The following is a 22,445-nucleotide window of genomic DNA, read 5'->3' as shown; positions in this document are numbered from 1 at the left end:
GAGCCTCTTCCTGTCCATAGTGGGTCGCATTCTGCTTCCTTTTGAGTCAAGGGCCAGATCCTCAACTGGTGTAAATCAGCACAAGTCCTTTGATATCAATGGAGCTATATGTCTGTTTCCATCAGCTGATGATCTGGCTGTATGAGTTTTACCACTGATGTAAATGAGAGCAGAATCAGGCACAGAGAGCGGCAAAGTACATGTTGAACCAACAGCCTCTCATACAAGACACTGGGGATGGGGAGGTATTGCAGTTCATAACCTAATCTACATGCAGACCTTGATTGTACTGTTTGACCCTATACAGTTTGATATAATTTTCACAAATACAACATCAGTAAAGCAATGCTGCAGGGAATGACATTACTGCAGCGGATGATCAGTATAGGTGGCACAATGCCAAACCTAGAAGGATTGTCGAAAACATGTTTATACCTCAGCTAGCAGATGAATGTAAAAGATATAAACACATCCATTGCTAGTAGGAGGCACTGTACTCACCTCTTCATGGAAATCCTCACAGCCTCTCTCTGTTGCATTCATAAATATTCATCCCAGCAATATTTTTTCTAGGAATACTCTGCTGGTTCTTAATGTTTTGTTTACTTGGATGTATTAGATCAGGATTGTTATGAAAGATGGGACACATACATTATTCTGACTTTTTGTTTGTTATAATACTATTGAAAAACACCCAGGTACTTTCATGGGAGGCATGCAAAAGGATAAGCAATAATTAAATTGTATTGAATTCCATATCACATGTTCTGCTCAAACTCTGCAAAAAAAATAAATCATTAATCTAAGACTAAGCTTGATAAATTTAAGCCCCAAAGGAGAAATTTTGAGTTGCTGTGTATATATAATGTTCTAATTAGATGTGGGACAAAGATACTTGCCCAAGGAGACTCAGGAAATCTGTGGTAGAGCAGAAAATTGAACTCTGGTCCCAACTCAAAGACTATCACCCTAACCATTGGGCCATCCCTGCTTTCAGAATGCTATAGTGGCACCAGTAGAATCCCCATACCTGGGCTATAAATCAGGATAACAGGCTTTTTTGGGAGACTCTATTATTTCTATTCTAAACAGATATTGAGCATACAGGTCAAATCTCTGCCTTGGTACTGTCACACTCCTGTTTTTGATGTTTTTGAAAAATAATTGATGGGGAAGGAGAGTTTCATACTAAGTTTCAACTTTCACTCACAGTTTGGTGTGGGATCAAGTTCTGTTCAAGGTTTGGTGTGGATCTTATTATAGCAGAAGCATTTTAATCACCCCAAATGGCTTATGGGCATATTGTGCTCCTCCCTATGGAGATACAAAAAAGTAGGCATACAAGGACAGAGCAGGTGAGAGGGCTTCTCCAGTCCCTGTGCCCCTGTGAAGGGCCCAGACATGGCTCAGGTGCACAGGCACAGTGCATGGCTAGTAACATTTAATTCTTAAATTGACTCAGCTGCATTCTTAATGTTGATGCTTCATATATGGGTTGAAGTGACTCTAACTCAGTTATTTTCAGATCTCTGTGTGGAAAAAAAAATCTGTATCTAAGAACCACATAAATGGTTCTTTATACATTGTATTTGAATTTTCACTACTGTGCAACTTAACTTTAACCAGTGCAAATACTTTATACACTATAACAGATGCTCCTCCTTTGGGGGAAAAAGAGAATAAACATTCCTCAGAACATTATTAGAGGAAGTCCTTGTGAAGCTGGCCATGTATTTTAAGACTTTTTCACTGTGGCAGAAAGCTGTTGGAGGTTTTTAACAATTTGCGGTTTTATTTTGTACTCCTTCCTTCTGCCTATGTTGTCTACCTTTATCAGAAGCATTTCCTCTGGTAAAGAGGCACATCTCACCTTAGCATGGTGTCTGCCCAAGTGGTAGTGAATGGGTGTTAACTACTAGGATGATACAAGCACATGGTGAAGAAACACAAGAGTGGATCCAAGGAAAACCGCAAACAATAAATCAAGGTGATGTAGTCAGTGCCCAAGGCTGGTCGTATGATTACAGTTGTTCCTCCAATAGTCCATGAACGCTACAGAGAACCCAATCAAAAGTCCATAGAACTACATTGCATTTGCTAAATATGTTCCCTCTGTGGCCATGGGTGTTGTCTTTGTCCCTATCTGAAGAAGGAGCAAATGGAGTTAAGAAGAACGCTGACTGAAGGTTGCTAGCAGGGGAAGGGATACAGTTAACATTCAATTTACAATTGCATAAAAATTTACTTTATAACTACCTAAAACCCTAATGACTGTTAAAGGTGAGTATGGCAACAGCTCAAATATGTTCCTAATTAAGAAAAAGTTGCATAGTTGCTTCAGATTACTCAATTCCAATTCCCACTGGCTTTTATTTGCAACCTTCATCAAGTGCGCAACCTTCATTAAGGAACAAACTGTTCTTTGCTTTCTATCCTTGTGCCTATTTGAATTCTGGCTTGATTCCCACAGAGATAGGTATCTAGAATACTGTGGAGGCAGACAGTTAAAGAAAAGTTCAGTACACACTTAGGACTGTGTTCTCAAAGCAAAACTTTCTGAAGGGGTTTTCTTCCTAAAATGACTTATTTTATTATAACTCAAGGCAGAGGGTCTGGGAAGGATTTGTCTTATCAACTCAGCAAGCCATTCTTCAAAGTTCCATGTACAATTGTCCATATCTCAGGGTGACAGGGGCACTCCAGGGTAGAATGGAACTGTACTTGGATAAAACTACGATGTACAGTGATCATTTTGGAAGTAAATGCAGAGCTATATTCTTAAAGGTAGCACAGAGAGCAATGTCACTGTGAAAACAATAGCCAGGGACTAAGCTCAGCTAGGTATAAGGAGCAGCTCTCTGAACTCCATAGTAACCTGGTCCCAACATAGCCATAGATGTCATTCAATTCTCTTCCTGGGGGCTCTGATTCAGCAATGCTTTGAGTAGCCCTATTGAAACCAATGGGACTACTCAGATGCTTAAAGTTAAGCAGATGCTTAAAGTCTTGCTAAATCAAGGTGATGAAAAGCACAGCAGTGAGGTCGGCCATAGATCCAGATTGTATGCTGCTGGAGAAAGACTTTCACTAGGATTTGGCTCTGGAACACAGCTTCTGCTAAATATGCTTCATCTGTGTGGGTATTAATTTAGAAGGAGAATCAGGAAGAGGGATGGCAGAATCAGGGCTGTTACATTAGTAAGAAGCAGGAGAGGCGGGGGGGTGCAGGAGGGTTCTCCGGGCTGGGACTGAGGGGTTCAGAGGGCAGGAGGGGGATCAGGGCTGGGGCATGGGAGGGACTTGGGGGGCAGGCTCTGGGTGGCTCTTACCTCAAGCAGCTCCCAGAAACAGACCCCGACTCTATCGCCAGAGTGGGGCAAGCCCCAGACCCCACTTCCCAGCTGGAGCTCGAGGGCTGGATTAAAATGTCTGGAGGGCTGGCTTTGGCCCCTGGGCCGTCGTTTGCTCACCACTGGTATAGAACCTTAGCAAGACAGCCTAGGAGGAAACAAACGGTGATCCCCTATTGCTAATAGAGTAACCGATAGCAGTGGTGGGTTGTCATCCTGTACTAGAAAGGGGATGGGACTCTTTCTCAGTGGATTTCACAGATATTTGCTGACAGCAGAGGAAAGGTGAGATTCAGGGATCTTGTAATCCATTCCGGGCTCTGGAAGGGAGTGTTCTCTGGAGGGCACAGACTCTTCTGCCTTTTCCCCTCCAGCATGGCCCTTTCTGCCCCATCCCCTCAAACCTGTCCCTGTCACAGCCCCATCTCTTTGCCACCCTGGATCCACAACCCAGTCCCATTCTCCTCACCCATCCAGCCCCAGTCTCCTCTCCTCAGGCTTCTCATTCCAGTTGTAGTCTCCTTGCACAACCAGTCTCTCCCAGCACCAGCTTCTATTCTCCTTGGGTCCTTGCCCAGGACCAGCCTCTTTGCCCAATCAGTCTCAATCTCCCTCCTAAACTCCCAGTCCAAATTTCCCTCTTCCCCTCCCTGGCAATCCCCAGTCCTTGTTTCTGTCATCCCATGCCTTCCCCGGCTTCTTGTCTCCTCATTTCCCCTCCCCACCCAGCTCCTGTCCCCTCTGTATTTGAATTGGACAGCTTCCTCCTCCACTCTGCCTGGGCCAGTTTGGGTTTATTGTGAACACAGAAGAGAATGGTTCTCTGTTCTCAGTTCAGGTCTCTGGCTCTGGCCTGTAGCAGTCCAGAGATGTAATAGCCCTGGCAAGAGCATGCCCAATGTGGACAGAATCTTAGGGAATTTAGCTGTTAAAATCTAAGAAGTCTGTACTGAGCAGGTGCAATCTCTCTCTCTCTCTGTGTGTGTGTGTGTGTAAGGCTTAGAATTTTTTCCCACAAGGATGGCAAAAGGCACATCCCTGACACACAGAGGGCAGCCCCTGCCAAATTTCAAGTCCCTGCTTCAAAGCATGGAGATGACACAGCTTTTCAAAGAAAAGGTCACCAGAATTTTTAAGTTGGGAAAATCAGCCTGAGGCAGACACCCAGAATGGATTAAAGTTTGGCAAAGTTATAAGCAACTGAAAACAGGGTCTTATAATAGGAAGTGTCAAATAACTTTTATAATAAGTGGTGCTACCAGCCCTATCTATAGAATTATATACATTTATCATGTATAATAACCTGGGAGAATAACAGCACTATTTCAGCTGTTAAAGCATTCATGTGTTACCAAGTCAATTTATAACATTTTGTTAGTTTCACTGTGGTATAAAAACTGTTGCTTTCATGGGTTGTGTTTGGTATGTACAGTATTGTGCAAAGAATACAGCAGAAGAAATGGGAAGTTCATCTGTTATATATTTTCTTGACTTGTTTCATCTGGTCACAGGGGATTATTTTATACCGGTGCTTTCATGATGTGTGGAGGTACAGGCTAGTGCACTTAGCTTTACTTTTGGGGGTTTCTGTGTTACTTGAATCAGCTTTCCAGTGGCAGGATTTCTTTTTCAAAATGAGTTTTCCCTTGTTGAGTTTATGCACTCTGGCAGCCACTACGGCATCTCAATATGATTTGCTTTTGTTTGCTTTGGTTTTCTTGCATTAGTAATTAAAAGCTGTATGTTACTATCTCATAGCAATGTACTGTTAGCAGCCGTACTGCAGGACTGTCACAGGGGACACCTGCTGTGCTGTTACTTGTTCTCTTACAGAATCTTGGGCCCAATTCTGAAATCCGATTTTGTGCGCACTAAGGCAAAACTCTTCTTGTAGTCAATGGCAATTCTGCTTGAGTTTGGGAACAAAAAACTTGGGGTGAAGCCCTGTTAAAATTAATGGGAGTTTTGCTACTGGCTTCAATAGGTCCAGATTTCACCCTTCATGAATGGAACATTTATTTGTAGATTTAATTGTCATCCACATCATAATTCAGGAACCATCTTTCTATTGTGTGTTTATACAGCGCTTAACACAATGGGGTCTTTCTTCATCCATCACTGGGTCCTAAGTGCTACTGCAATACAAATAAGAAATTATGTGACTTTTGTGGTAATGAATCATCCTGCATTTTCATAGTATGTTTGAAGTAAGTAGGTCCCAAACCACATTACAAACTTTACTGATTGCACAAAAGTGTGTTTGAATTCCTTTGCTCCCCACTGAAATGTATCCATCTCTGGGATACATGGACAACCCTTTAATGTCCCTTGGCAGCACTACCTGATGCTCTAGGGCAGGAAGTGTGGAATTATGCTGTATCCAAATGGAATTATGGGGAAATGTAGGCAAGTAAGCATGTAATTATTCATGTTGAAATGTGGTTGGTGCATGTTATTAGAACTCCTACTCTGATGAGAAGTACTCTGGGATTTTTGGCAAATAGTCAGGATTTGTGTCTCATCTGAAAGACAGCACTTCCAGCTGTACAGATCCTCCTCACCCATTGGTTCAGTACTTACTGATTTAGGGCCCGATTCTGCAATCCTTACACACACACTGAATAGTACTTACATCAGTAATCCCATTTAGTTAAATCAACCTACTTGCAAGTACTTGCTGTACTGACCAATACGAATAAGGGTGTTGAATCTAGCCCTTTGAGTGAAGTGCCACCTCCTTAATTGCTAGCACTGTGTCATGCAGCATCTTGTCCTTGCATTACATCATTTCATAGCACTGACTGTTTCACCAGAGACTTTTGTCCTTAAAAGCAATGAGCACTACTGTGCAAACTGCTATTAATTTTAGCACTGCAACCCTCCAGTTTTACAGACAGAATCAGATCCTCAGCTGATTTCAGTTGAGCTATGTCAGTTTATACCAGTTGAAATCTGGCTCCTAATAATTGATTCAGTAAGAAAGAATTTCAGGTATTGTTCCTGGACAGTATTATTGTATGACTCTGCAGCTTAGAAGGCTTATTCCAAAGCATGTTACTTTGGATAGTTACCAAAAGGGTTGCCTTGGTAACAAAACCCAAAAACCTACACTTAATTTCAGAGGGCAGAAGAAGGTCTCATGTCCAGCTGCTGGTGCTATACCTCAGGTACAAACCGTGAAGAAAAGGTTAGTCTGGAGATTTTTTTGGGTTTATTTTTAAATGAAAAGAAAATTGTAGGCCATGTGAAAAGTAAATTACAGATTTCCCTGCTGAAAGTAATGGGTGAAATGAGGACACTGTCTTCCTTGGGAAATGTAAGGAAACCAAATTGCCAGGGGATTAAATCTTCTACATCTTCACGTTCACACTGTTGTCACAGGTGCAGTTATAATACGGCTCACAATCAGGGCCGGCCCACAACATTTTGGCACCTGAGGCAGGGAGCTCAAATGTTGCCCTCATGCCCCCTCGGTTGGGCCAAAACTTTGAAAGTCTCAAATCTGCCTTTGTCCTGTTCTACTCCTCTCATGGTACTGCTCTGCTACCTACCCCAATAAAGGAGAACTAACAACTTAAAATGCCTTGTTCAAAAATGTTAAGTAACAGTTAATTTTCAAACGCCTGAACTGCAAACATAACTTTTCTTGTCTGCATAGTAAACACTGTCATTTTTATCTGTTTGAATAATCAAAGTTGTCCTTTCCGTGCCTTCTTGGTGGCAAAGATTTGAACTGCTTCCTGAAGGTCCACAGTCTGGGCCAGCTCATGCTCTATTGAGATGGTTGCAAGGCCGACTAGCCTCTCCTGTGTCATTGTGGAGCGTAGATGTGTTTTGATTAACTTCAGCTTTGAGAAGCTGCATTCTCCACTGGCAACTTAAAGGAGGGGAAAGTGATCAGGAACAGTCAGCATGGATTCACCAAGGGCAAGTCATGCCTGACTAATCTAATTGCCTTCTATGACGAGATAACCGGCTCTGTGGATGAGGGGAAAGCAGTGGATGTACTATTTCTGGATTTTAGCAAAGCTTTTGATACAGTCTCCCACAGTATTCTTGCCAGCAAGTTAAAGAAGTCTGGGCTGGATGAATGGATGGTAAGGTGGATAGAAAACTGGCTAGATGGTCGGGTTCAACGGGTAGTGATCAATGGTTCCATGTCTAGTTGGCAGCCGGTATCAAGTGGAGTGCCCCAAGGGTCGGTGCTGGGGCCAGTTTTGTTCAATATCTTCATTAACGATCTGGAGGATGGTGTGGACTGCACCCTTAGCAAGTTTGCAGATGACACTAAACTGGGAGGAGTGGTTGATACGCTGGAGGGTAGGGATAGGATACAGAGGGACCTAGACAAATTAGAGGATTGGGCCAAAAGAAATATGATGAGGTTCAACAAGGACAAGTGCAGAGTCCTGCACTTAGGACGGAAGAATCCCATGCACTGCTACAGACTAGGGACCGAATGGCTGGGTAGCAGTTCTGCAGAAAAGGACCTAGGGGTTACGGTGGACGAAAAGCTGAATATGAGTCAACAGTGTGCCCTTGTTGCCAAGAAGGCTAATGGCATTTTGGGTTGTATAAGTAGGGGCATTTCCAGCAGATCAAGGGATGTGATCATTACCTCTACTCAGCACTGGTGAGGCCTCATTTGGAGTACTGTGTCCAGTTTTGGGCCCCACACTACAAGAAGGATGTGGATAAATTGGAGAGAGTCCAGCGGAGGGCAACAAAAATGATTAGGGGGCTGGAGCACATGACTTATGAGGACAGGCTGAGGGAACTGGGATTGTTTAGTCTGCAGAAGAGAAGAATGAGGGGGGATTTGATAGCTGCTTTCAACTACCTGAAAGGGGGTTCCAAAGAGGATGGATCTAGACTGTTCTCAGTGGTAGAAGATGACAGAACAAGGAGTAATGGTCTCAAGTTGCAGAGGGGGAGGTTTAGGTTGGATATTAGGAAAAACTTTTTCACTAGTAGGGTGGTGAAGAACTGGAATGGGTTACCTAGGGAGGTAGTGGAATCTCCTTCCTTGGAGGTTTTTAAGGTCAGGCTTGACAAAGCCCTGGCTGGGATGATTTAGTTGGGTTTGGTCCTGCTTTGAGCAGGGGGTTGGACTAGATGACCTCCTGAGGTCCCTTCCAACCCTGAGATTCTATGATTCTATGAACTGTTACAGGAAGTGTTAAAAGTATGCGCAGAGTAACAAAAGCATTTGGAAAGAGAAGTGATCATCTTATTTGTGCACATATATTCCAGAACAGCCTTTGGAGTTGATCCTGCTGAAATGCATCTTGAAAGGGCTTTCAGTTCATCACCTAAATCACTCGCATCAATGTCGTGCATGTCATCATGTATCAACACTGTCTCTAGTTCCCTACATTGCTGGTGTAGGTCTTTATAGGTATAGCGAGGAGTTTTGGAATATCATACAACATCCCAAATATACTGCTGTGTTACTTGAGCTGCATGAAATGTTCTTCAACTTATTGTATTGTGCAATCTAGCACCTGGTTAAAGAATTCAACTTTGAATTGTTGTTTGGGGTCTCTTATGGGATTATTTCATGCCTCGCAATCAAAATGTCTTCTTCTGTGACTCTTGTATTCTTGAATAGGTGGGAAAATAGCTTCAGTGTGAAGTTCCTCTGCCAACTTCTGTGCACTCTTCAGAACATTTTGAAATCCCTCATCTGATTGGTAAGACTGTAGGTATGACTTTGCTTTGTCCAGGTGTTCCATTGCTCCAGATATATCACGATCAACACCTTGGAGAGTCTCTTGCTTGCAACAGAAAGGACCTCTTTATTTTATTTCAAACAGCATGTCATGCCACAACACTAAGCCACACAGAAATTTGAAGTTATGTATGTTTCCGGTGATTTCATTTCCCTCTGCCACTGTTCTCCCATGAACAGTTCCTGTCATAGCATTATCCTCCATAATGGCAACTATGGCATCATCTATCTTCCCAATTTGGTGTTGGATAGGCTTTATTGCCTCCACTCGACTTTCCCATCATGTGGAACTCATTGGTTTCAGTGTCAAAGAGGATGTTCCCAGATGTTTCTTCAAAATTTGCTATCGATGAGTTGATGCAGAGAAAAATACGTAGATGCTTTGAATTACATTGTAAAATTCAGCAGCCTCACTAGAAACTGATGCTGCGTCACTGACCACCAAGTTCAATGAATGAGAACTGCACGGGACAAAAAACCCTCAAGGGTTTAACTCTTGGATCTGTGTCTGCACTCCTCTGTTCTTTCCTCTCATGTTGGCACCATTATCATAGCTCTGACCTCTCATGTCAGCTATCGCAATTCCCAAATCTTCCAGCTTTTTAAGAAGCACATTTGTCATACCAGCTCATATAGTATCATCAATATCAATAAATTCTAGAAAATGCTCTCTGAGAGTCACCATTGCAGGGACATTTTCACTAGGTTCTGTTGTTGTTACAAAACACACCATTAAAGTCATTTGTTCTGTATGGCTGGTGTCAGGTGTGCAGTCCAGAATAACAGAGTAATATCTTGCTGACTTCAGATCTGTCACAATCTTCTGTTTGACTTTTGCTGGCAGTAACTGTATGATCTCATTTTGAATTGTTTTTCCAATGTAGTGGTGTGTGTACATTTCTTGGGTGGTGACTCTTCTTAGATGCTCCTGGAGTACAGCATCAAACTCAGCCATCAACTCAACAATTTTAAAAAAGTTTCCATTGTCTGGCACATACAGCTGATCTGAAGTGCCACACAATGCTAGGTTTTGGGTAGCAAGCAATCTCTCAATGGCAATGAGCCTTTTCAGAACATTTTGCCAGTAAAGAGACTCTGATGCAATCTTCTCTTGATGCTGATCATCTATGGTGGCCTTTAACCTTAGTCTCATCTCAAGCTCTTTCCACCTATAGAATGCTCTCTGGTGATTTGCTGCCTTCTCATAGCATGCCAGATTTCTAGCCAGATTTGTCCAGTCCTTTGTTCCTGTAGAACCCAATGTGGCTGGAACATTAGACTGGAAGAGTTTGCAACAAAAACAGTATGCAGTCTTCTGGGTTTGTGAGTACATAAGCCATGACCTCTCCACTTTGTCACCATTGGGGATTTCACACCAGAAATGTGTTGGATGGAAACTTCTATTTTCATTGTCTTTGGGGAACGTGAAGTTTTTCACTTGCTGTGGCACATGAAGTACAAGGAAGTCCCTCAGGCTACTGCTCAAGTGGGTCCACAGTCCTGGATCATCTAGACTTAAGGAACTAAACTCAGCAGCAGCTGTTTCTTGTGCCTCCACCACACTCTTCTCTGATCTACACTTTTCTTCAGGAATGAGCATGGTTACATCCATTTGAGATGGTGATATGGATGCTGTAGTAGCTGCCAGGTCACCTGCACTCTCTGACTAACTGGAAGATCAGCCATCTCCTCACCACTCACATCCTAACTGAGGCCGGAAGGCTCACTGTGAATATTTGTGTCTATGTATCTCAGGAGAGCTCCTTCCTGCTTAGATAGAAAAGTTTCCTTTGCTTTCTTTCTTTTTCTGAATGCTGCCCCAGAGGGGCGTTTTCTTCTTTCAGTCATGACTGCTGGTCTGTGCCAACTATAGTTGCTCTCAACACTCAATTGAAGGGGACAAATAAGCAGGCTGGTAGCAGGGCCTAAGTGAGGGAAGATATCAGCATCTTAAGGGCCTAACTGGCTCCTACTACTTCAGCTGACTACCTATTCTCCTCAAGTGGGTTCAGGGAAGCACCAGGAAACAGGAAGCTCCCTGAGAAGCTGGTGTTAATCAGTCCAGGCTCCTGGGGGTGATGAGGTACATAAGAGATACATAAGAGGATCCTCCTCCTCTCTCCCTGCAGCTCCTGCTGCTTTCTGTTGTTCCCTCTCACCTTTTCTCCTGCCTGCCTGTTATGTCTCTTGTGCCCTCCCTCCTCCAGCACAGCACTCCACCAGCTCTGTGCATCTAGAGCAGAGAGAATACATATGCACCAGCAGCAGACACAATTTTCTACACTCTGGGTCCTCGTGGCGCCCCCTCCACACCCTCCCCCACAGTCTTGCACCTGAGGCAGCTGCCTCAGTTCGCCTCATGGTAAGGCCATCCCTGCTCTCAATTAATTGTACAGATTCAGGGCTATTAAGGCAAAGCATTGAGCACAGGGTACAGAGCCGGCTCCAGACCCCAGCATGCCAAGCGCGCGCTTGGGGCGACATTTTGCCGGTAGGGCGGCAGGTGGCTCCGGCGGACCTGCCACAGTCATGCCTGCGGGAGGTCCACCGGAGCCACGGGACGAGCGGCTCCGGTGGACCTCCCGCAGGCATGACTGCGGAGGGTCTGCTGGTCCCATGGCTCGGGTGGACCTCCCGCAGGCATGCCTGTGGATGCTCCACTGGAGCCGCGGGACCAGCGCAACCTCCGCAGGCACGTCTGCAAGAGGTCCCCCGGAGCCGCGGGACCGGTGACCGGCAGCGTGCCCCCTGCGGCATGCCGCCCTGCTTGGGGTAGGGAAGTCTGTTCATCCCTGAACAGCCTGGTCCCTGCCCCCTCTCCACCCCCTCCCACTTCCCACCGCCTGACTGCCCCCCTCAAAACCCCCAACCCTTCCAACCCCCCCCCCGATCCTTGTCCCCTGACCACCCCTTCCCAGGACCCGCTGTCCCTAACCGCCCTCCCGGGACTCCACACCCTATCCAGCCCCCACCCCTGACTGCCCCAACCCCTATCCACACTCCCGCCCCCTGACAGGCCCCCTGGGACTCCCCCATCTATCAAACACCCCCTGTTCCCTAGCCCTGAACCTCCGCCCCATCGAACCACCCCTTGCTCCCCATCCCCTGCTCGCCCCCCAGAACCCTCTGCCCCCTTACCATGCTGCTCAGAGCGGCAGGACTGGCTTATTGAAAAGCCTGAGAGGTGCACAAGCTGCGCTGCCCGCATGGTGGCGTGGTTGCAGGGAAAGCGGGGCAGCGGGGGGAGGGGCCGGGGGCTAGCCTCCCCGGCCAGGAGCTCAAGGGCTGGGCAGGATGGTCCCACGGGCTGGATTTGGCCCACGGGCCATAGTTTGCCCACTTCTGAGCTAGTGGGTAATGTAGCTCCAAAGAAGATGTAGGCTGCACTCATTTCTGCAGCCAGCATGCTCTGCTGGGTGGTGTGGTCTGGTGGAAATGGAGTTGTGAGTTTCTCAGGGGTATTCTTGACACCAATTAATGGGCCAGATCCTCAGATGGGGTAAATTGGCATCACTCCAGTCACTTCAATGCAATCATGAAATACAGATCAAGAATTCAGTCGAAACAGGTCTGATTTTTAAAAGCCTGCTCACAAATAATTGCTCACGTGTGCACTAAGGTCCACAGAAGAATAAGTCACAGAAATTGGGCCAAACACTTAGCTGGTGTAAATGAAGTAGTCAACAGAGCTACACTCATGTACAGCAGCTGAGGATCTTGCACCAGTTCTGACCATAGCCCACGTGTGAGCAGTTACCTTGAGTATCTCATAGCAGGCTTTTAAAATCAGACCTGTTTCTATTGACTGTAGAGGCTCAACAGAAAAGCAGATTTCAATACACAGAGCACTAACGAGCTATTCCTAGGGGAGAAAGATATGATTCATAGCTTGGATCTAGTGGTGTGACTTAAGAGCAAGTGGTGGTGCTTATATTACAGCAGTATAATGTTGTCTGCTGCCTGCTGCTGCTCTTAAACCAGCAGGAAAAGTTGCAGCAAAAAGTTTGGGGCGAGTATAACCTGGATGTGCTGCACGGTGTAATCATATAGTATGCAGCCAGCGTGACCATGAGTGGGAGGGGAGTGCTGAGCCAAGCAACAGCAGCAAGAAAAGAAGCAGCTCTGCCAAGATCCTGTCTGCACCAGCCAGCCAGCCATTTTCTTCAGCAAAATCACCCTATACTGCTGGCCTCCTATGTTCATCCTGCGCGCAGAGAAAGGGACTGGGTGAAGGAAGAGGAAGAGGTGCAGATGAACAATATGCTGAGCCCTCTGTATAGGACAGGGTCCTATATGTTCTGCCTATGACATTGACATTGCATTTGCTATTACCTCTGGCTGTGGTGAATTACACTATGAATCGTCTTTGCTTAACATGCTCTAAGTGCTGAAGAATGAGATGAGAGATGTTTCTGATGAGGTATCATGCAAAGTCTACCTAGCTCCACTGCAGGTGGCTGCATATTCATTCTGCTAATGATGACTCTCCTTTCACATTTAAAATAGGATACCCAGAATGAGCCATTTGGAAAATTCTGAGAAAGATTCAGAGCTATAGCCAAAAGGAGGAGGGAGATGGTGATACAGTATTGCTTTATCTGTCATCCATCATTTTGTAAGGAAACTGGAGATCAGCATCAGTGATAGCCCAAAGTAAGCCTATTTAAAAAAAAAAGGTTGGAGGGAGATGCAGGGATCCCAAGAGAAGTTCTTGAGCTCCCGAATGTCAAGGGGGAGAAGGGGACCAGAATCCAGCCCTGCAGAGCCAGCCATGAGTAGAGGGAGGATCAACTATTTCTAAAGGCCATATCTACACCACAAAGTTAAGTTGACTTAAGTTCCATCGACGTGCATCCATTGCAAAAATTAAACCATGTTTTCACGTCCACACAGTGCTCCTTGTGATACCAGAGCACCTCCACAATAGGTGCTCTTGCACTGATCGAAAGAGCAGTGCACTGGGGGTAGCTATTCCACTGTGCAACTTGCCACCATCTGCTGCTGGGCATTCTAGGAAGGATTCACAGTGCCTCATGGGGGTGGACTCAGCATCCCATGACGCAGTTTTCTCTGTCCCATCAGTCCATGGTTTTCCTAGTGCGTTTCACACTGCTTTTCAACAGACCCTGCACAGGGCTGGCTTTATGACCCATAGGGCCCCATTGGAATACTTGGCAGCAGTCCGGAGCTTCAGCGGCACTTTGGCGGTGGGGGGTCCGCTCCGGGCACTGAAGGACCCCCTGCCGCCGAAATGCCTCCGAAGACCCCTGGAGCGGGGCCTCCTTAGGCGCGGGCGCAGGGCCTGATTCCAGGGAATCGGCATAAAGCTGGCCCTGACCCTGCAAACTCTGCACCTACCATCTCTGTCAGAAAGCATGGATTCTGCACTGCTCTCCGGTATTGTGGTGAGCGTTATCAGGGCCGGCTCCAGACACCAGCCTACCAAGCATGTGCTTGGGGTGACACCTTGGGATGGGGCGGCACTCGGGGTTTATTTTTGGGTTTTTTTGGTTTGGCCGGGCGGCGCTGGTGTGAAGCGGGGCTTAGGAGGTGTGGCGCCATGTTGTGGGGGCGGGGACTTGGGCGGCGCGGCGCTCGGCTGGGGTGGGGACTTGGGCGGCGCGACGCGACACTTGGGGCGGGGACTTGGGCGGCGTGGCGTGACACTTGGAGGGGTGGGGACTTGGGCGGCGCGACGCGACGCTCGGGCGGGGCCTTGGGCGACGCGACGCTCGGGGGGCGGGGCCTTGGGCGGCACGACTCTCGGGGGGCAGGGCCTTGGGTGGCGCGACACTCGGGGGGCGGGGACTTGGGCGGTGCGACGCTCGGGGGCGGGGCGGCACGACGCTCTGGGGGGCGGCGCTCTGTTTTCGCTTGGGGCGGCAAAAAGGTTAGAGCCAGCCCTGAGCGTTATGGACACAACGTGCCTGATCCTGCAGTAGTTCGTGAGCTGCAAATCTGATGATGACACCGTGTTGCCTGCCTTGCTGTGTGCTATGCACAGAAACAATTCAAGATTGCTGTTGGCATTCATGGAGCAGCTGTACATGGTGCACCGTTGGCTCTGGGCGTAAGAAACGAGCACTGAGTAGTGGGATCACATTGTTATGCAGGTATGGGATGACAAGCAGTGGCTGCAGAACTTTTGGATGTGCAAAGCCACCTTCATGAACTGTGTGTGGATCTTTCCCTGCCCTCCAGTGCAAGGACACCAAAATGAGAGCTGCTTTCTCGGTGGAGAAGCGCGTGGCGATTGCTGTGTGGAAGCTGGCAACACCCGACTGCTACTGATCAGTCGTGAATCAGTTTGGAGTGGGGAAGTCCACCATGGGGGTTGCAGTGATGCAAGTGTGCAGGGCCATTAATTGCCTCCTGTTACAAAGGATTGTGACTCTGGGCAATGTGCGTGAAATAGTGGATGGGTCTGAGGCAATGGGATTCTCTAACTGCAGTGGGGCAATAGATAGTCTGGGACCAAAATGGGGATATGCGTGCTATCTTGCGATGGAGTACATCAGCAGAAAGGGCTACTTTTCTATGGTATTGCAAGTGCTGATGGATCACTGCAGTTGTTTCACTGACATCAACATGTGCTGGTCAGGGAAAGTGCATACCACATGCATCTTCAGGAACACCAGCCTGTACAGAAAGCTGCAAGCAGGGACTTTCATTCCAGACCAGAAGATTTCCGTTGGGGATGTTGAAATGCCAATAGTAATTCTGGGAGGCCCAGCCTACCTCTTGCTCCCATAGCTCATGAAGCCTTACACCGGCAACCTTGACTGCAGCAAGGAGCACTTCAACAACAGGCACAGAATGATTGTTGAATGTGCCTTTGACCTCTTAAAGGGGCACTGGCATTGCCTTTTTGGCAGGTTAGACCTCAGTGAGGAAAATATTCCCATGGTCATAGGAGTGTGCTGTGCTCTGCATAACATTTGTGAAGTTAAGGGGGAAAAGTTTCTGCAGGAGTGGAGCATTGAGGTGGATTGGTTGGCTGCTGCTTTTGAGCAGCCAGATACCAGGGCTATTAGAGGGGCTCGATGGGGAGCTATTTGAATCAGGGAGGCTTTAAAGGAGCATTTTGACAATGAGCCACAGTAATGTGCATTTCTGTAATGCATTGAGCCAGGCATTGTTTTCTTGCATCGTAATATGAACTTTGTAATGATTGACAGGTGTGCAGTAATGTAACAATGCAAATGCGCCTATTGGGACTGTCTGTGAATTTTAGCAGCAACCACCATATGTAAAAGACAAATAAAGATTCATTCACTTTCTATAAGTACATTTTTATTCAACAGTCATGCAAACATTTCTATCTTCTGGAAGGAACATGAAAATCGAGCACATTTGCCAGTGAGGCTCTCACAGCTGGGTGTATGTCCAGCTGTCATTGTGAAACATCTCCCTTGGGGTGAGGTGCCTGGGGTACTGCAACGACCCTAGAATGTGCGAGGAATGTGTGGGGAGAGCCTGGAAGGCAGTTCTGTATGGGCTGCAGGGGGAGGTGAGCATGGATGTGTTCTGCCCAAAGTTCAGTCAGGGACCTCAATATGTCAGCTCCCTGAGCAGCTTTATCATCTGCTCCTGCCTGTGTTTCCTATCCTGACTATCCATCCATAGTTTGTCATTGATAGCATCTCTCCATGCTCTCTACTTGCAAAACGAAGCAAGAGGATGGCAGCACCTCCTGGAACGCATCTTCCTTACTCCTCTTGTTTCATCTCCTTATCAGCCTGAGCCACTCAGCTGGTGTGCAGGAGGAGACCCTCAAGGGCACATTGGCACATGCTAAGAAAACAATAGACAAAGGCACTATTGTGAGTGCAGTCACATTCTTGATCCAAACAGGTTAGAAACACAACTTTCTCACCTTCCCTTGGCAGGCATACAGTATGGCGGGAGCCCCAGCCCTGGTTAGTTTGGGCTCGGGGATAGGGGGTTTCAGTGGGGTATCACTGCACGCACATAGGGCTGCTATTGTGAATACTGGCACTGTTTTCCACAGGTGGGGGTGATAGCTGATATCTTGCTCCTGAGGGTGACCAAGGATGCAAGAGTGCAGCTTCTGCATGTGTGTGGCTACAGACCGGGTCTGCATGCTGCTCATATATGTGCAGCTATGGTGCCTGCAGATGTAATTGCCGATTGACGTGGTTAAATTTCCTACAGTGGCAGAAAAAACAAAGCAGCCCTTCCAATAAACCTTCAGCAGAGGATTGCAGATTACTTCAAGGAAAGTTTCCTAGAGATCCGTGTGAAGGATTCCCGGGACATCCCGATGTGCATAAAGAAACTTTTCTGCAGGGCCCCCTCTGCCTAACTGCACAGGGGAATGAGAAGCATATACAATCTGTACCTATGTTGGTTATTTCAATCCCTTTTCTGTCCTGATTTAAAAAAAAAAAGCAGAGCATTACCACATGCATCCCTGTTGTATCGAAGCACAAGGAAAACTTACCAGAGCTTCCCTCTCCTGCATCAGGCGTGCCCAAGCCAGAGTGCTGGGACTGGCTAGACCCCTCCAGAGTCAAAAAAGAGGTCCTGGCTCACCACGCCACCAGATGTCCCTGTTACCTGTCCCCCATCCTCCTCCAAATCCACTTCCTCATCCACCACATTGTCCTCGGGGTTCACTCTGCTGGCCACTGTCTCCAGCCCCACCAAACTGTCCACAGGGCTTGTAGAGGTGGGGTTGCTTCCAAGGATGGCGTGGAAGCAGCATGTCTTTGGCACTTCATCAGAGTGACTATTGGCCTCCCTTGCCTTCTAGTATTCCTGCCTCAGCTCCTTGATTTTTGCACAGCACTGCTGCATGTCCCTATCGTACCCCGTCTCCTCCACGCCACAAGCAATCAGCCTGTATATACCAAAGTTCCCATGGCTGGAGCGGTCCTCTCCTCCACAGACCCAACAGATCCACCACCTCCGGTGTATTCCAGGCAGGAGCGTGTTTGCTGTGGGGAGCCAGCATGGTCAGCTGGACAGATGATATGTGAGCACTCCACGTCGAGCAAACAGAGAGAGCAATTTCAAAAATTCCTGGGACTTTAAAAGGGGAGGGATGCATGCCTTTGTATCCCGCTGCATGGCAGCGGAGTGCAAACCAGTGACCAGAGCGGTCACGATGGGCATTGTGGGACACCTTCTGGAAGCCATTTAGGGTTACATACGTAATGCAGTGTCTATACTGACACTGCATCACTCTAATTACATCGCCCTAAGAGCTATGCCTCTCTTCAAGGTCATTTTGTTGTCAGTGTAGCAGGAGAGTTAAACTGATGGGAGGAGGATTGCAGTGTGTACGCCTCCATAGTTAGGTTGATGTGAGCTGTCTTATGTCAACTTAACTTTGTAGTGTAGACAGCCCTAATACTTCAGAATCCTGGATCCCTGCTGTGAGGTCTGCTCTGCTTTGCACCCTGTCCTCCCCTGATCGAGGCAGGCATGAGGCTGAGGGTAAGGAACAAGCAAACTCTGTCTTCCAGGGAAAAAAAAGTCTCTAGAATCCTGGGTGTTTGTGATGGTGAAACTGGACAAGATGATCAGGGAAAGTTGTGACTGGATTCAGTGCCACTGGGAATCACCTACCTATGGCTGGATCTGAGCCTGGGTGGCTTGTTCTATCACACCATTATGCAGCGGTTCCATGCTTTAGCATGTGAGTCCAGACTGCTGTTGGCTTTCCACCCAGGCTCTAAAAATCGGGCATGTAAAAATTTCCCTGCACAATTACTGCATGCTTGGGCCCACAGCACATACGTATGGCTTGGAAGGATTAGCCTCTGACAACATGTACAAATACAAATTATAAAGGGAAAAGCTAGTCGTTGGTATAAAATGAAGGATGTGAAACTACTTTAAAAATTGGGGGGGGGCAGGGTGGATATATTGGGGACTTGTGTACTGGTCCATATTCTCAGTCCCTCTTTTCTGCACTTTAAGCCAACTTTGCACTCCTATTCTGGGGAGCTCTGAATTTCTTTTGCTTCACACAGCCTGTTATGTACCCTACGAAGCAGAGAGTAGCCATAGAACTTGGAACTCCAGACAAACTCCTTTTCCACACTACTTTATGTCTTTTCCTCTCCAGTGTGCTCCCAACACGAGGTGCTTGGTATACCTTAAGCTTGCTCTACTCCACCAGGGAAGATTGCTCTTCAAGGAGTATTCCAGTATTGCTGACCCCCATGTTCCAAAATCATGAGATTGGCTTAAAAATCATGAAATTTTAAAATATATTAAATGTGGGGTATTTTTATTTGGTTTCTGAACCTTTAAGATGCACTCTGTTTGCATTTGCAGGCGTTTCACCACAAGCAGGAGGCTAGTAACTTACTTTTTTGAAAAATGAAAGATGAAATATTTGTTTCCAGATCACTTGCTTCCAGGAGCTGGGGATTTAGGAAAAACACCAGATGTCATGAGACTCACAATCAGAATGAGTTGGCAACACTGGTATTCCCAAAGGGACATTTCCTCCCACACTCCAAGCCCCTTACACTGCCAGAGCAACATAAAGTGTAACTGGGAGTCAGGCCCATGTAATACCTATTGGGAGATGAGAACTTGTTTTGGATAGATCAGTTTTTCAGATCACTGAGGTTTGCATAAATGAGGTTTCTCTGTAAACTGATACATGAAAAGAGAGAGAGAAGAAGAAAACAAGGTAAGAAGGAAATGTATCTGAATAGCATTACTGTTTATAACTTTTTAGGTACTGTTGTCAAAACAGACTTAATGGGAAGCTATCATTAGACAGAAAGGAGCTGACAGATGGTAGGTCTTTGGTACCTTAAATTACAGGTGATACAGTTGTGTTTTGGGGATTCATTTTTCATAAGAGACCCCCACAACAGCTGTTCAGGTACCTTATTTTTTCATGTATGTTCCACTTTGGAAGTTCCAGATAAAATACACAGACTTCTAATTAGCATATTCTTTCTTTTTTTTTTTTTTTAAAGAGAGAGCGAGAGAGTGCTATAATTATCTTCCTGGATCTCATGAGGCAAAATTGACACTATTTTAACTTTAAGACTGTTTTTTTTTACAATTTTTTAAATTAGATAAATTTTGTATAGCACATTATTAAACTTGAAAAGCATTTTAATTCAGCTTGATTGGAATATCATGGAGATCTTAAGCTTATACATGTAGGCAGAACTGGAAGCAAGAATTATCCAGTAGCATTATCTTTTAATGGCTGTTTCTATTTTTATCCCAAATTCAATAATAGCTAAAATCTTATGTGGTATATGGCAAAAGCATCACCGATGGTTCAGTTAGCAGACAAAAGGACACATTCAGAGACATCTAATTTCAACAACGCTTTTTTAGATGAATTTAGAATAATGCCAAATCAACTTTTTGTTTTGTTCTTTTCTTGAAATAATTAAAAGATATGATGGTTAACAGATAATCAGTTGCCAGTGGACAAAGGTAAAGCAAGTTCATTACTGTATACTTTGGATTCCCCCAGAGTGATCATAGATACTCATCCCCTGGGGTATTCCCTGTGGTTTTGACCGATTAATATAGGGTATTTTGTTTTGTTTTTAAAGGGAGAGGTAGTATATTCATGCTGGTAAAGTGTAAGAGACTGAAACTGTCTTTTTATCTAAAGGCTACATTAAAAAATTAAAAATTGCATACCTTGCTCATAGAACATGCAGATGAATATACAAAAATAAACAATTGCATGCAGTTTCCTAGTGTTTTAATTTGCAGATGAATTTGCAATTGCCTGTTTTCAGCATGCAGCTGCACATCTTTGCAGTGTTGTTGTAGCCATGTTGGTACCAGGGTATGAGAGAGACCAGGGGGTGAGGTAGTATCTTTTACTGACCAACTCCTGTTGGTGAAAGAGAGAAGCATTTGAGCTACACAGAGTTCTTTTAGTTCTTGTCTCTTTCACCAACAGAAGTTGGTCCAGTAAAAGATATTACCTCACCTCTCCTTGTCTCTCTCATCTTACACGTGTAATTGGGGCATGCAGGTTATAAAAATCTTGAGTCTTAAGGGCCAGATTTTCAAAACTTGCACTTAAACTTATAGACTTTAAGGTCAGAAGGAACTATCATGATGATCTAGTCCAGTGGTTCTCAAACTGGGGGTTGTGACTCCTCAGGGGGTCCCAAGGTGGTTACATGGGGGTCATGAGCTGTCAGCTCTGTGGTGCTGACAGCCCCAAGCCCCCATTAAATTAAATTACCCCCCATTTTTCATTTTTAAGTGGGGGTCACACTCAGAGGTTTGGTGTGAAAGGGGTCACCAATACAAAAAGTTTTTGAAAACCACTGATCTAGTCTGACCTCCTGCACGCTGCAGGCCAGAGAACCTCACCCACCCATTGTTGTAACAGACCCCTAACCTCAGGCAGAGTTACTGAAGTCCTCAAATCATGGTTTAAAGACCGTTATAGCGAATTCACCATTTACACTAGTTTAAACCTGCAAGTGACTCGCACCCCATGCTGCAGAAGAAGGTGAAATTCTCCCGTTCCCAAGGTCTTTGCCAATCTGACCCGAGAGAAAATTCCTTCCCCACCCTCAAATATGGTGTTTCTTTTCTTCTCTCAGCCCTCGTTTGTATCATGGGTAAAATGGGTTCTCGCATGTGCCAGAGGATGCTTTTGAGCACACTTACCCATTTTGTGACTGGAAATTTGGTTGCTTGCACGCAACGGCTGCATGCACAATTTTAGAAGTATCAATTCAAGACTAGCTTTGAAAATTGGGCCTTAAGGCTCGCTTTATAGTCTTCAGGGGGAGCTCCTGGGTTCTGAGTAGTTACATAGGTGCTTAAATATGTAGCCTGACTACAGGCATTCCGTTTTGAAAATCTTGGCGTATCTATCTAGAGTGAGATCCTGGCCCCTGCCTTGGCCTCTTTATGCCAAGTAAAAGGGCCAGAGCAGTGTTAAGAGGCTCTAAAAGTCCCAGATCTGACCAGAGGAAAATTCTCCTGGTGCAGGCAAGCACTGTAGGATACAGTAACAAGGCTGCCTTTTTGAGGACCCCTTTGGAAACTCTGATATGGGGCTGAAGGTAGGATGGGAGGCGATTATTGACAGAGCCACAGCACAGTGCTGCAGCTTACAGGGCTGGTCAGGTTTTAATTTCAACAGGCCTCCAAGGAAGTCTAAGTTATGTTCCAGTCACTGGAGCACCTCAGTATTGAGGGAAGCATAAAGGTGGCTTAAAGTCACCTTAGCCTTACCTCCCCCTGGGCTCTGAGTTCTGTGTTGCACCTCTTGTAGATTCATAGATTCCAAGGTCAGAAGGGACCATTGTGATCATCTACTCTGACCTCCTGTGTAACACAGGCCATAGAACTTCCCAAAAATAATTCCTAGAGCAGAT

The 22,445-nt window shown here is 46.0% G+C and overlaps 1 protein-coding gene and 1 long non-coding RNA gene across 4 annotated transcripts in view; one reads left to right on the top strand and one right to left on the bottom strand.

Annotated features, from left to right (window-relative positions):
- The window catches only part of PCSK2 (proprotein convertase subtilisin/kexin type 2), a 371,376-nt gene that overhangs the window by 97,379 nt on the left and 251,552 nt on the right, over positions 1-22,445 (top strand). The window lies entirely within an intron of this gene.
- LOC120401434 lies at positions 16,430-22,347 on the bottom strand. The gene is made up of 3 exons (XR_005596446.1): positions 22,303-22,347; positions 19,424-19,478; positions 16,430-16,875 (listed from the first exon to the last, which is right to left on the bottom strand). It is a non-coding gene; the product is annotated as an uncharacterized LOC120401434 (long non-coding RNA).

Source organism: Mauremys reevesii, linkage group 3 (assembly GCF_016161935.1).
Source record: "Mauremys reevesii isolate NIE-2019 linkage group 3, ASM1616193v1, whole genome shotgun sequence".
In the NCBI taxonomy this organism is placed as follows: domain Eukaryota; kingdom Metazoa; phylum Chordata; order Testudines; family Geoemydidae; genus Mauremys; species Mauremys reevesii.
Note: the sequence above shows the minus strand (reverse complement) of the source record. Positions and strands in the feature narration are given on the sequence as shown.